At 42.2% G+C, this 12806-nt stretch overlaps 1 long non-coding RNA gene across 9 annotated transcripts in view; it reads left to right on the top strand.

Moving 5' to 3' along the window:
* LOC103347831 (translation initiation factor IF-2) overlaps positions 1-12806 on the top strand; it is an 80095-nt gene that overhangs the window by 10117 nt on the left and 57172 nt on the right. For 4 of the 9 annotated variants that reach the window (XR_007918328.2, XR_007918327.2, XR_011386748.1 and 1 more), the window contains exons 2-4: positions 1156-1445; positions 1570-1663; positions 3825-3936. This is a non-coding gene — a long non-coding RNA (translation initiation factor IF-2). Of the gene's footprint in view, positions 1-1155; positions 1446-1569; positions 1664-3824; positions 5196-12806 lie in introns of those variants that run through there. The other 5 variants (XR_007918332.2, XR_011386751.1, XR_007918326.2 and 2 more) reach the window with 5 other exon arrangements.

Below are 12806 nucleotides of genomic sequence, written 5' to 3'. Positions count from 1 at the left end.
CTTCCTAGAGTTTACTTATTTGTAGGAGAAGGCATTTTTTTAAAAATCCAGACTCAGTCACATTCCAGCTTGTTTATTATCTCATTTTCATCAAGAAGTGTTTAATGAAAACTTTTTTGTGTAAATTTCATACATCTGTCCATCCCTCAGTTTGTTTCAAAAAAGTTTCAACTTTTTCATATTATACCAAGAATTTTCAATTCCATGTTCTGAAGTATGCAAAGATTTGGCACTTAAGAAAGTTGTTGACCACACTACCCATATCCAGCAAATCTTATTTATCTTCAATGTTCTTTTTTCTAAAATTCACTTGTTTTCTTCAGAAAAGTATTTTTCCCCTTTTACCACCCCCAAATTTCCTTCATTAATTCTAAATAAATGAAATTTACATCTAGATTCTAAATAATGCTGTAGTACCATTCCAATGATCAAACTTCATTTACTTTTTTTCCAGGACTGTGTCGGGGATATTTATTATTTGACTGTAACCATAGTGTAATATAATTTTGTTTTCAGCTTTTTAAACTTAGCATATGTCATAAGCATTTTTCCATAATAATATATTTTCTGTGTTCTTCATATGTCTATTGACTGGAGTACCCTAATTCATTTAATGAGTCTCCTGTTAGTGACTGATAAGAATTTCATTTTTAAATTTTTATCATTTATTTTCATTTTATTTAAAACACAGAGAGAGAGAGAGAACTCCCATTTGCAGTTCAGTCCCCAAATGCTTGCCTACAGTCAGCTGAGGCTGGGCCAGTCTAAAGCTGGGAGCCAGGAACCCAAACAAGGTCTCTCAGGTGGGTGGCAGGTACCCAAGTATTTGAACCATCATCTGCTACTTCCCAGGGTGTACTTTAGCAGGAAGCTGGAATTAGAAGCATGCCAGGACTCAAACCTAGGCACTCTGAAATGGGATGTGGGCACCCCAGCTGGCATCTCAACTACTGTACCTAGCAGCTCTCTTTTCATTATTAAAATAATATTTCTAAATACCTAAACATATGCACATAATAAACATGTTCATATATTTTGTTTTCCCTTCTGTTGGTGTTCTCCCTTCAGATTAATTTTCAGGACAGTATCGCATAATAATGATTATTGATAGTTACTAAAAAATACAATAATGTTAAAAATTGTTTTTAATTTCAGAGGCAGAGGGCGAGAGACAGACAAAGAGAGAGTTTCTGTCTACTTGTGCTCTCCTCAAATGCCTGCAACAGCCAGAAGGCCAAAGCTGGGAGCCGGGAACTCAAGCCAGGGCTTTCACAAATTCCTTGCAACTGCTTGTTGGGGTCTGCATCAGCTGGGAGCTGCAGTCAGGAGTGGAGCAGCGAGTCAAACCCAGGTACTCGGATGTGGAATTTGGGCATCTACTCAGCATCTTAACCACTAGTCCAGATGCCTGCACCTTGATCTTGGAATCCCCAGCCTCCAGAAGTGTGAGAAATACATTTCAATTGTTTATAAGATACATGGTCTATGATATTTTGTTGTAACAGCCTGAATAGATTAAGATACCGACCATTTATATATTGTGCTATTCCTATTTTGTATCCAACCCAGGCACTCCAGTGTGGGATGTGGGTACCCTAGCCAGCATCTGAACCATTAGGCCAAGCACCTGCCCCAAATGGAATATCGTAGTCTTCATAGCAGTGTAAGTGTGTACAAATTTTATTATACCTGCCTCAAAACCATGTTTCATCGACATTTAAAATGTTTAATCACTATACTAGGTAAAATGATTTTTCAATTAGCTTGTTTTTCTTTGGTCATCATTGATGGTTTGTAATAAAAGTAACAAAACCAATTTTAATAAATGATTAATAATCTTAATTATTAACTAATAAATTATCCACATTTTCTCTCTTATCTAAATATTGTGTCCCCTCAAAAATTCATATGTGGTCATCCTAAACCCCTAGGTGATGGTATCAGGAGGTGAGACCTTTGGGAGATGATGAAGTCACCCAATCACTAGTGGGATTAGTGCCCTTATACAAAAGACCCCAGAGAACTATCTTGCCCTCAGCCATTGGAAGGCACAGCTAGAAGGTACCACCTGTGAACCAGAAAGCTGAATCTTCTAGCACCTTGATCTTTCTTTTTCTTTTTACTTTTTTAAAAATTTTATTTAAGGTATACAAGTTTCATGTATTTCATATATCCAGATTTAGAAACATAGTGATACTTCCCACCCTACCCTCCCTCCCGCCCATGCTCCAGCCCTTCTTCCTCCTCCCTCTCCTATTCCCACTCTTAATTTTCACAAAGATCTACTTTCAGTTTACCTTATACTCATAAGGCTAACCCTACACTAAGTAAAGAGTTCAACAAACCGTATGAAGAAAAGACACTGTTCCTCAACAGTAGACAAGGGCTATAAACAATCACTGAATCTCATAATGTCCTTTTTACTCCAATACATTACATTTTAGGTACTCTGTTATCTACCCCAGATCAGGGAAATCATGATATCTGTCTTTTGGGAACTGGCTTATTTACTAAATATAAAGGTTTGCAGCTACATCTATTTTATTGCAAAAGACAGGATTTCTTTTTTTTACTGCTGAGTAGTATTCCATAGTGTATATAAACCATAATTTCTTTATCAGTTATCAGTTAATGGACATCTGAGTTGATTCCATATCTTAACTATTGTGAATTGAGCTGCAGTGAACATGGGGGTGTAGATAACTCTTTCACATGCTGGTTTCTTTTGGTTTGAGTAAATTCCCTGGAGTGGTATAGCTAGATCATATGAGGTATCTCCATATAGTCTCCCAGAAGCACCTTGATCTTGATCTCCTCAGCTTCCATAACTGGGAAAAATAAATTTCAATAGTTTACAAGCTACATAGTGTATAATATTTGTTATAGCAGCCTGAACAAATCAAGACACTGTCCATTTAAATATTATGCTATCCCTCTTTTGTCATTTCATATGATTTCTTAATATATTCAAAATAGAATTGTCTTAAAGTAATTGGACAGATGATTTTATTCTCTACATATCAGAAAACGTGTGGCCGGCGCTGCAGCTCAATAGTCTAATCCTCCGCCTAGCGGCACCAGCACCCCAGGTTCTAGTCCCAGTCGGGGCGCTGGATTCTGTCCCGATTGCCCCTCTTCCAGGCCAGCTCTCTGCTGTGGCCAGGGAGTGCAGTGGAGGATGGACCAAGTGCTTGGGCCCTGCACCCACATGGGAGACCAGGATAAGCACTTGGCCCCTGCCTTCAGATCAGTGCAGTGTGCCGGCCTCAGCGCGCCGGCCGCAGCAGCCATTAGGGGGTGAGGAAGACCTTTCTCTCTGTCTCTCTCTCTCACTGTCCACTCAGCCTGTAAAAAAAAAAAAAGAAAGAAAAAGAAAAGAAAAAGAAAATGTGTACTGATTCTTTTGATATTCATTTAAAACTATTTATTGTGTACCTTTTATAAGCCAAGACCTTGTCCACCAGGCAGATAGAGCAGTAAGTAAGAAAGCATTAGATACCCAATAAATGTCACTGGATGCTGAAAAAATAAATATTAACAAGGAAGATAATGCTGCCTGCATTTCCAGCAAGGTTAGTTCGCTGGAGTCCTTGAGGTGGCTTCTCAAATTCTCCTACCTGACCAGAAGAGTCAGGTGGCTCTTTTCCAAATTCTGCATAGTTTGTTTTCTAGATGTAAGTGCTAATACCACCACTTTGTAGAATTTATCTATTGCTGTTTTGTTGACCTGTCCAAACAAAAGCTGGTGATTTTATTTTCATTGCATGATATACCATGTAAAACTCTTAAAATATACTAAAAATCTGTATGTTTTACAATTTTAGATTTAATGTTTTGATACATTCAAAATAAAGTTACACTGAGCAAAGGTATTTATCAGTCTTACAGAAAACAGCTTCTCCAGTGACATCTGTGGAACAAAACAGACTCACAATGGTAAGATTTTTTTTTTCATATATTTCAAAAGGAATTAACCATCCCCATTTCAATAATTTATGCAAGTACTTCATTGTGCGAACTTTCAATTGAGTATCAGAGTGGCCAGCTATTTGTAACAGTTAAGATGCTTGATTGGAAATAACAGGGATCAACTCCAAGGGGTTAAGCAAAAAAGAAGTTAATTACATATGAGAGGTTATCCGACTGTGCCAGTGCAGCAAAGGAAAGGAATGGAGTCAGGCACAGTGAAGTTAGGGACCGATTGTCGTCAACTGTTGTAAACTGAAGTTTGGATGAGAATGCTGAGTCCACGGAGCCTTGTTGGTTTTAAGGAGTACATCACTCCAGTGGTGGATGTTGATAATGGGAGAGGCTGTGCATGTGGTGAAGGCAAGGGGCATGTGGGAAATCTCTGTATCTTCCACCCAATTTTTATGTAAGCCCAACTTGCTCTAAAAAACAAAGTCTATTTTTAAAGTCTCTTTGCATCGTGCTATCTTTGTGAATATTGTTAAGATGGCTTGATATATTTTCGTTCACTTTGATGCATATGAGGAATCTGGTATCAAAAGAGTTTTATATTGAGATTTTCTTTTATTTTACTCTTGGGACAACAACAAAGTGACTAAAATTGTATTAGAATTCTAGTATTCTTTCCAGAACAACAGCAATGGCATTCTGAGATTAAGACAAAAGCACAAATTTCTACCCTCAAACTAACAAATTGTTGTGAGAATTTTAGTAACTTCTTAGAAATTTATAGAAAAGTCCTTGAACTTTGTGTCTTTCAAGTTTAGCCTTGCTTAGTGTGTAGTCTAAATTGATTTGGTCTTGTAATTTATGTAGTAAGCCTTGGGACATGGACCAGGTTTCAACCTGTACTTAACATCTTATACTATACTTTCAATACTTGGAAAATAATAATTAATGGTCAGGTATTGAGTGTTCGGCACAAAACCCTGACCCTAAGTATAATTAACTTTTACAGCTATTTTAGTGTCAGATGAAAGTGAACTGTGAAAAGCTTTTCATGGCTTCTTAGAAGGAGCTAGGAATGTATCCCATGGGTGAGATGTGTTGAAACTTGAAATATAGAGATATAATTGCCTGATGAGCATGAACATCATGTGGTTTTAATGCTAAAAGTTGTAAAAGTAAAAAATAAAAGAGTTGTAAAAATACTAGAATTGATATCACCAACTTAGGAATTTAGAGATCCTAAACACTAAAGCATCCACAAATAAAATTTTCAAAAACGAAAACATGGATTTTAGAATCCAGCAAGTCCTGTGATTTGTTTGTTTTGTTAATTTTCTATAACTGTTTCAGTGCCTTTTTTACCTTCACATGTTGAATTATTCCTAGTAATGTGTGTGTGTGTGTGTGTGCACATACTGGCAGGTGTGTGTGCTCAAGGCATGCTTTGCTTTGCTGGTGCCATAGAGTGTGCTTTGTTTGCCTTTTGGCATGTTCTTTTTTTTTTTTTTTTTGACAGGCAGAGTGGACAGTGAGAGAGAGCGAGACAGAGAGAAAGGTCTTCCTTTCTGTTGGTTCACCCCCCAATGGCCGCTGCGGCTGGCGCACTGCATCCGGCGCACCGCGCTGATCCGAAGGCAGGAGCCAGGTGCTTCTCCTGGTCTCCCATGTGGGTGCAAGGCCCAAGCACTTGGGCCATCCTCCACTGCACTCCCGGGCCACAGCAGAGAGCTGGACAGTAAGAGGAGCAACCGGGACAGAATCCGGCACCCCAACCAGGACTAGAACCCAGTGTGCTGGCGCCACAGGCGGAGGATTAGCCTAGTGAGCCGCGGTGCTGGCCGCCATGTTCTTCACAACTCAGAATGTTGAGCAGACTGTGTGGATTTGGGTTCCAATCATGGAAACTCTGGGCAGGTTAAGGTGGCAACCCAGAAGGCTGCACGGAAGGGTCTACTGCTTTGTAAATACCTCAAAAGAGAGAGCCATGTCCTGCATCTTCCACCTCGTGTGGTAGGGGCTCGTTTTCATTTCTGAGCATGGGAACTTTGTCTGAGTATGACCCTAACTGAAGAGCAAGCCAGCACTTGCAGAAGGCCTGGTGTGTTGGTTCCTAACTCCTTCACCAAAGACCATCCGAATTGTCTTATTCCCTTCCCATATCAACACATTTAGTATATAAAAATTTATTGTACACAGGTCTACAAGTAATACACCCTTTGAGAATGGAAAATTAAGGAAATAAGATTATCTTTGAGTTAAACTACCAAATACAAAGTCACAGGGGAAAATAGGCAAACATTACTTTAAAGGCATAGAATGACCATGGATCAGAGCAAACTGTGGCTAGAGATAGGAAGAGTATAAGGCCAATGGGTGCCGGTTCAAGTCCTGGCTGCTCCACTTCCAGTCCAGCTCCGTTCTAATGCACCTGGGAAAGCAGCAGAAGATGGTCCAAGTCCTTAGGACCCTGCACCCTTGTGGGAGACCTGAAGGAAGCCCCTGGCTCCTGGCTTCAGATCAGCCCAGCTTTAGCCATTGCAGCCATTTGGTAAGTAAACCTGCAGATAGAAGATTCTCTCTCTCTCTCTCTCTCACTGCCTCTCTGTAACTCTGCCTTTCAAGTAAATAAATTAATTTAAAAAAAGATATTAAGTGTAAAATCTGAAGAAATGGAACTCTATTAGTCTGGACAGTTTTTATAAAAGGACAATCTCTGAAATAAATTTTAGCATTGGCCATCTTTGATATTGTGAAATATATATTTGGTGATCATCTCCATTTGCTGATCAACAGTTCTTAAAATTCCTAGAATCTCCACAGTGATAAGAATGCCAATAATGGCTGGCGCCGCGGCTCAATAGATTAATTCTCCACCTGCGGTGCCAGTACACCGGGTTCTAGTCCCAGTCGGGGCGCCGGATTCTGTCCCAGTCGCTCCTCTTCCAGGCCAGCTCTCTGCTATGGCCCAGGAGGGCAGTGGAGGATGGCCCAAGTGCTTGGGCCTTGCACCCACATGGGAGACCAGGAGAAGCACCTGGCTCCTGGCTTCGGATCAGCGCGGTGTGCCAGCCACAGTGCGCCAGCCGCAGTGGCCATTGGAGGATGAACCAACGGTAAAGGAAGACCTTTCTCTCTGTCTCTCTCTCTCGCACTGTCCACTCTGCATGTCAAAATAAATAAATAAATAAATAAATAAATAAATAAATAAATAAATAAAATAAAAAGAATGCCAATAATAAGGTTGTCGCTCCCCCTCTTCGTGGAGGAACAACACAGGACCCCGCGCTGTTCCCTCGTCTGCTCGGCCCTCCCCGGGCTCGCCGCCGGTTCCTCCCGGGTTGGCTACTATCCCTTCCACCTCCGTGGAAGGGCAGTTCCCCCTAGCCACATTCCCCACTTCCGCAGGGGAGCGGCACACCGCCGGCCGGCTCTCTCGGGGGCTGCACGGGTTCCCTTAGATGTTCCCCATAGATGTTCCCCGGTGCATGCCGTCTCTCTCCTCCTTTATAGTCCTCCTCCGCCAATCCCAACTCGGCTGCCCACACGCCGAGTACGCTGCTCTCCTCCAATCAGGAGCAAGTCCTACAATTTATTAGTTGAACTGGAGGCAGCTGTGCAGAAGCTGTTTACTTCTCTCCCAGCGCCATATTGTGGGAGAGCAGATGCATAGAATAAGTCTTAATTCGAGTAACAGTCTAGTCTGGATTGCTCCCCACAAAGGTGACTGGTAGCTGGTAGTCCCCAACTAGCTTTTGTTTTGTTTTGTTTTGACAGGCAGAGTTACACAGTGACAGAGAGAGAGACAGAGAGAAAGGTCTTCTTTTTTCCATTGGTTCACCCTCCAAGTGGCCTCCACAGCTGGCGTGTTGTGGCCGGCGCTCTGCGCCGATCTGAAGCCAGGTGCTTCCTCCTGGTCTCCCATGCGGGTGCAGGGCCCAAGGACTTGGGCCATCCTCCACTGCCTTCCCCGGGCCAAGGCAGAGAGCTTGCCTGGAAGAGGGGCAACCAGGACAGAATCTGGCACCCCACCCAGAACTAGAACCTGGGGTGCTGGCACTGCAGGCGGAGGATTTGCCTAGTGAGCTGCGGCGCCGGCCAGTCCCCAACTTGCTTTAAGGTGGGGAATGGTCACTCAAAGACCAAGGCATGGATTAGAGAGGTTTGGGACTTTGAGGGTCTCCCCTAAGACCCCAGTGGTTGGAGAGGAGAGAAGGACAGAAGGTCAAGCTGCTCTTAATCAATCATGCCTCTGTAATGAAGCCTCCATTAATACCCCAAAGGACTGAATTTGGGAAGCTTCCAGATAGGTTTCTGGAGGGTGCACATGCAGAGAGGGAATAGACGTTCCATGCCCCTGCACCACAGGCTCTGACCCATCCATGCCTACCTTCCTTCTGGCTGTTCACCTGTGGACTTTGTAAAATCCTTTGTTATAAGTGGGTAAACATAGTAAAGAGTTCCCATGAGTTCTTTGAGCTACTCCAGCAAATTAATCAAAGCCAAGGAGAGGGTTGTGAGAACAACCAGTTTGTAAGCAGTTGATGAGAACTTCCAGAGACCTGAATTTGCAGCTGGCATCTGAATTGGCAGGCAGTCCTGTGGGACTGGGCCCTCAGCCTTTGTGGTCTGATTCTATCCCCAGATAGACAATGTCAGCATTTAATCAAGTTAGATGACACCTGGCCTGTACCCACTGGAGAATCAGCTGCAGAATTAATTTCTGGATGTGGGCTGGGGAAACCACCACACATCTGGGGTCACAGAAGTGTTCTATCTTGTGAGAGTAGAGTAGAGAAATGAGTGTAGTTTTTACCATGTCCATGCACCATCCAACCACTGTTCTGGGAAGAGAAAAGCTCACATGTGTGGTGTTTATAGTTCCATTGTCCAGGGTATGTTTGTTGAAGGAATACTACCTATGTATTTTAATCTGGGTTCCAGTAAACTTTTTTTCCTCTAGGATTTATTTATTTATCTATTTATTTATTTATTTGAAAGGTAGAGTCACAGAGAGAGAGAAAGAGAGAGAGAGAAATCTTCCATTTGCTGGTTCAGTCCCCAAATGGCTACAAGAGCTGGGGCTAGGCCAGGCCAAACCCAAGAGCCAGGAGCTTCATTTGAATCTCCCACGTGGGTGACAGGGGCCCACGCATTTAGGCCATCTTCCACTGATTTTCCAGGTCTATTAGCAGAGAGCTGGATAAAAAATGGAGTGGTAAGGACTTGAACCAACACTCAAATGGATACTGGCATCGCAGGTGGCAGCTTACCCTGCTGCACCACACCGCCAGACTGTCCTTTAAACTTTTGTTACCACCAGCCACTGGTATGATTCTGGGCTGGACAACAGTATTCTAATCATAATTTGGTTCCCAAAAGCATGCTGGTCCTGCTTGGAATACTATTTGCCCCATATGACTGTAATAATTCTTAACACAAATTAACATACTGTCCCAGTTTGTTCATTAGCTACTATGAGTTTGGTTAATGTGACAGGTAATCTTGAGTGGGCTGACAAATGGGGTTTGGGAGCCAGCAAGGCAGAGAGTCAAAGAACAATCACAAGGAATGTGACCTTTAGACTCTTGAAGGGCAAGGAGGGTATACGGTTCATCTCTGTGCCCAGCTTGCAGCACAGGGTCTGGCCCAGGGTGGGTTTGAACCTTTAATAAAAGTGAAAAATGAATGCAAAAAGAGCACAATGTTGAAAACTTAGTATGAATGTGAATCTCACTAGATGTTCAAATCTGATACAGTGCAAATTGTTCATGCTATTTTACATTTTTACAAGCTCAAATCACTTTGGTTCATATATTCGCTATAAACTATTGGCAACAAAATTCTGCAGATCCACATTTTTTGGCTACATTATTTCCAACATAGATTTACTTCTAGTTTAAGAGAAAAAATACTTATTGTTTGTGCATGATCAAGTATATCATAAAGATTCACTTACTACTTTCATCTAATAATGTGATATTTCAAAAATTGCTGACATCTTCATTGAAAATCATTTTCACATAACTATTTTCATTTTCAGAAAATGTATATGGGATCATTCCAGAGTTCAAGATGACCTATTTTCTTTTTTAAACAAAAGTTCTCTAAAACAAATTAGCTTCAGTAACATAAAAGTTACTCCAAGATATTTTCTTCAAAAACTAAAAACTCCAACAAGGTTCATCACATAAATGAAAGTGAATACGTACATCAACACTCACTGGCAAGTTAGTCTGACTTTTTTTCTGCTGGCCACTTCCACAGAATTTAGAACAAACACATTTAAATTGCAAAATACAAAAAGGTAAATTTGTAAGTAAAAATTACTCAACCCACAAAACTGGAGTATTTCAAAGGGTTCATTGAAGGGTGTAACCAAAAAGTATCTTTACAACTCAAAGAAATTAATGCTGAGTTTTACTTCCCTGCAGTACAGAAATGAATGGAGAACCCTTCTCTTGAACATCCCAGACATTACAAAAAAAATAAATATTTAAGAGATTACAAGGCTCAGATTGGTTTTCATATACTCAATGTTCATTTTTCTGAAGTGGACATCCTTAATATTAAAGCTCATTTTATAATTTCAATCTCATTTTATAATTAATCAAAAACATAAGACTACCAGACGTTTTAAACATTTTTAAAAGATATATTTATTATTTGAAAGCCAAAATGACAGAGGTAGCAGCAGAGAGAGAGAGGGAAAGATCTTCCATCTGCAGGGTCAATCCCCAAATGCCTGTCACAGTCAGGGCTAGGCCAAGTGGAAGCCAGGAGCCAGGAACTCCATCTGGGTCTCCCACATGAGTTGCAGGGACTCAAGCATTTGGGCTGTTTTCTACTACTTCCCAGGCATGTTAGCTGGATGCTGGATTGGAAGTGGAGTAGCCAGGACTGAAACCCACGTTCTGCCATGGGATGTGAGTATCCTAAGAGGCAGCTTAACCTGCAGCTTAACACTGGCCCCAGAGATTTTCTTTAACTTAAAAAAACTTAGGTAATATAGATTTTTAAAAAAGATTTATTTATTTATTTGAGAGGCAGAATTACAGACAGAGAGAAGGAACGACAAAGAGAGAGGTCATGCATCTGCTGGTTCACTCCCCAAATGGCCACAATGGCTGGAGCAGGGCCCATCAAACCAGGAACCAGGAACTTCTTCCGCGTCTCCCATGTGGGTGCAGGGGCCCAATCACTCAGGCTATCCTCTGCTGCTTGCCGGAAGTGGAGCAGCTGGGACTTTCTTTGGTTTAAAAAAAGACTAGAGGGGCTGGTGCTGTGGGGTAGTGGGTAGAGCTGCCGCCTGCAGTGCAGCAACAGCAAGAGCCACGCCTCCCGGTCAACCGCACAATCACAGAGGATGCAGCCAATAGTCTACAAGGCGCTCTGTTGCCAAGCTCTGATGATCTGGCAAATGCATTTTCAACTCACAGGAGGTTCAAGTTAGGATGTCTTTATTGAAATGTAACTCCTTTCTAAGTCCAGGAGCATCTGTATCATCAAGGTTAGTTGTGTGTGAGAAGGAAAGGTCTTGGATCCTGAATCCCCGAATACTCCAGTAGTCACCTGGGTGGTGCCCCACTGGGTCTCTCAGAAAAATACATGACTGGAAGATAATGACCATGTTTACTGTTTTACAGCCTAGAAATTTGGCCCCATCCTCACTCTAATCTTCTAGGCCAGGCAAGTTAAAATGCACACATCCCACATCGGTGGGTACCTGCGCTTGATTGCTGGTGCTAGCTCTAGCTCCTGAATCCAGTTTCCTGTCAATGCAGAACCTGAGGCATCAGTGATAGCTCAAGTAATTGGATCCTTGCCAACTCAGAGACCCAGATTGTCTTCCGGGCATTCACTTTGGCCCTGGCTCAGCCTCCAGCCTGGCCCAGCTCTAGCTGTTGTGGGCATTTGGAAGGTGAGCATTGGGTGAGAGCCCTTTCTTTCTGTCTGTCCCTACCCCCAACCTCGCACATCTCTCTAGCTCTCAAAAAAAAAAAAAAAAAAAAAAAAAAAATCCTATGTAGAAAGAACCCCCACCCTCTGTTTCCCAAGTTCTCTTGTTACTGAACCAAGGTGAGTCTCTTTGCTCAGTGTATCAGCAGGCCAAACAGAAAAGCATGGTCTTTTGTTGAGAGAAAAATTTATCATAAGAAGGCCAAGCCAGGAGTCAAGAGCAGTGCTCAAATCTGACTCCCAGGGTCTGGGGAAAGTTTTATAGGATCAGGAAAGAGGTCAGGGCATGCACACATCGAGAGGGCAATTTCTGATCAGAGACTGTGGCAGGACCACGTATGGCCAGGTACGAGGAACAGTCCAGTCAATGAGTATCGGAATCTTTGGACTCCTGACTTCCAAAAGCTGTTTGGCCCCTTTGATTCTGCTCATTCTCCAATTTTTGGTTTCATGGGCAGGGGATACAACTTTGATTCCAGACATCATCTGCAGGTCATAATCCTCATTTTTGCACATAGGCTGCTCAGCTGGTTGGTCTTGATCTAGTTAAAACTGATTTAGGCCACCTAAGTGGTAAAGCCTGTACAAGCAGCTTAACAAATAGTGATTTAGTAACCTGACTTTATGGCTGTAACCTATTGTTAAAATACAGGGTGGGGAGATTTTCTGGTGGAAGAAAGTAGTAAACACAGCAGGAGACCTTTGAGTTTTCTGGAGTGTCAGGAGATCTGACTAAAGGGGCAACAACCTAGCTTTGACCTCAGGACCACCCTTTGATCATATCCTGGGAGGGTGGAAACAAAAAACAGTGAAAAAGAGAAATCACAAGAAAAAGAGCCCCTTTTCCATAAACTGTAACCAAGACTGTCCTTGACCACACTGTAGCCTGAGCGCTCTTCTGGACTACACCTTGGCCTTGTCCCCCGCTTGAC

The sequence above is a fragment of the Oryctolagus cuniculus genome, chromosome 2 (genome assembly GCF_964237555.1).
Source record: "Oryctolagus cuniculus chromosome 2, mOryCun1.1, whole genome shotgun sequence".
Lineage (NCBI taxonomy): Eukaryota > Metazoa > Chordata > Mammalia > Lagomorpha > Leporidae > Oryctolagus > Oryctolagus cuniculus.
Note: the sequence above shows the minus strand (reverse complement) of the source record. Positions and strands in the feature narration are given on the sequence as shown.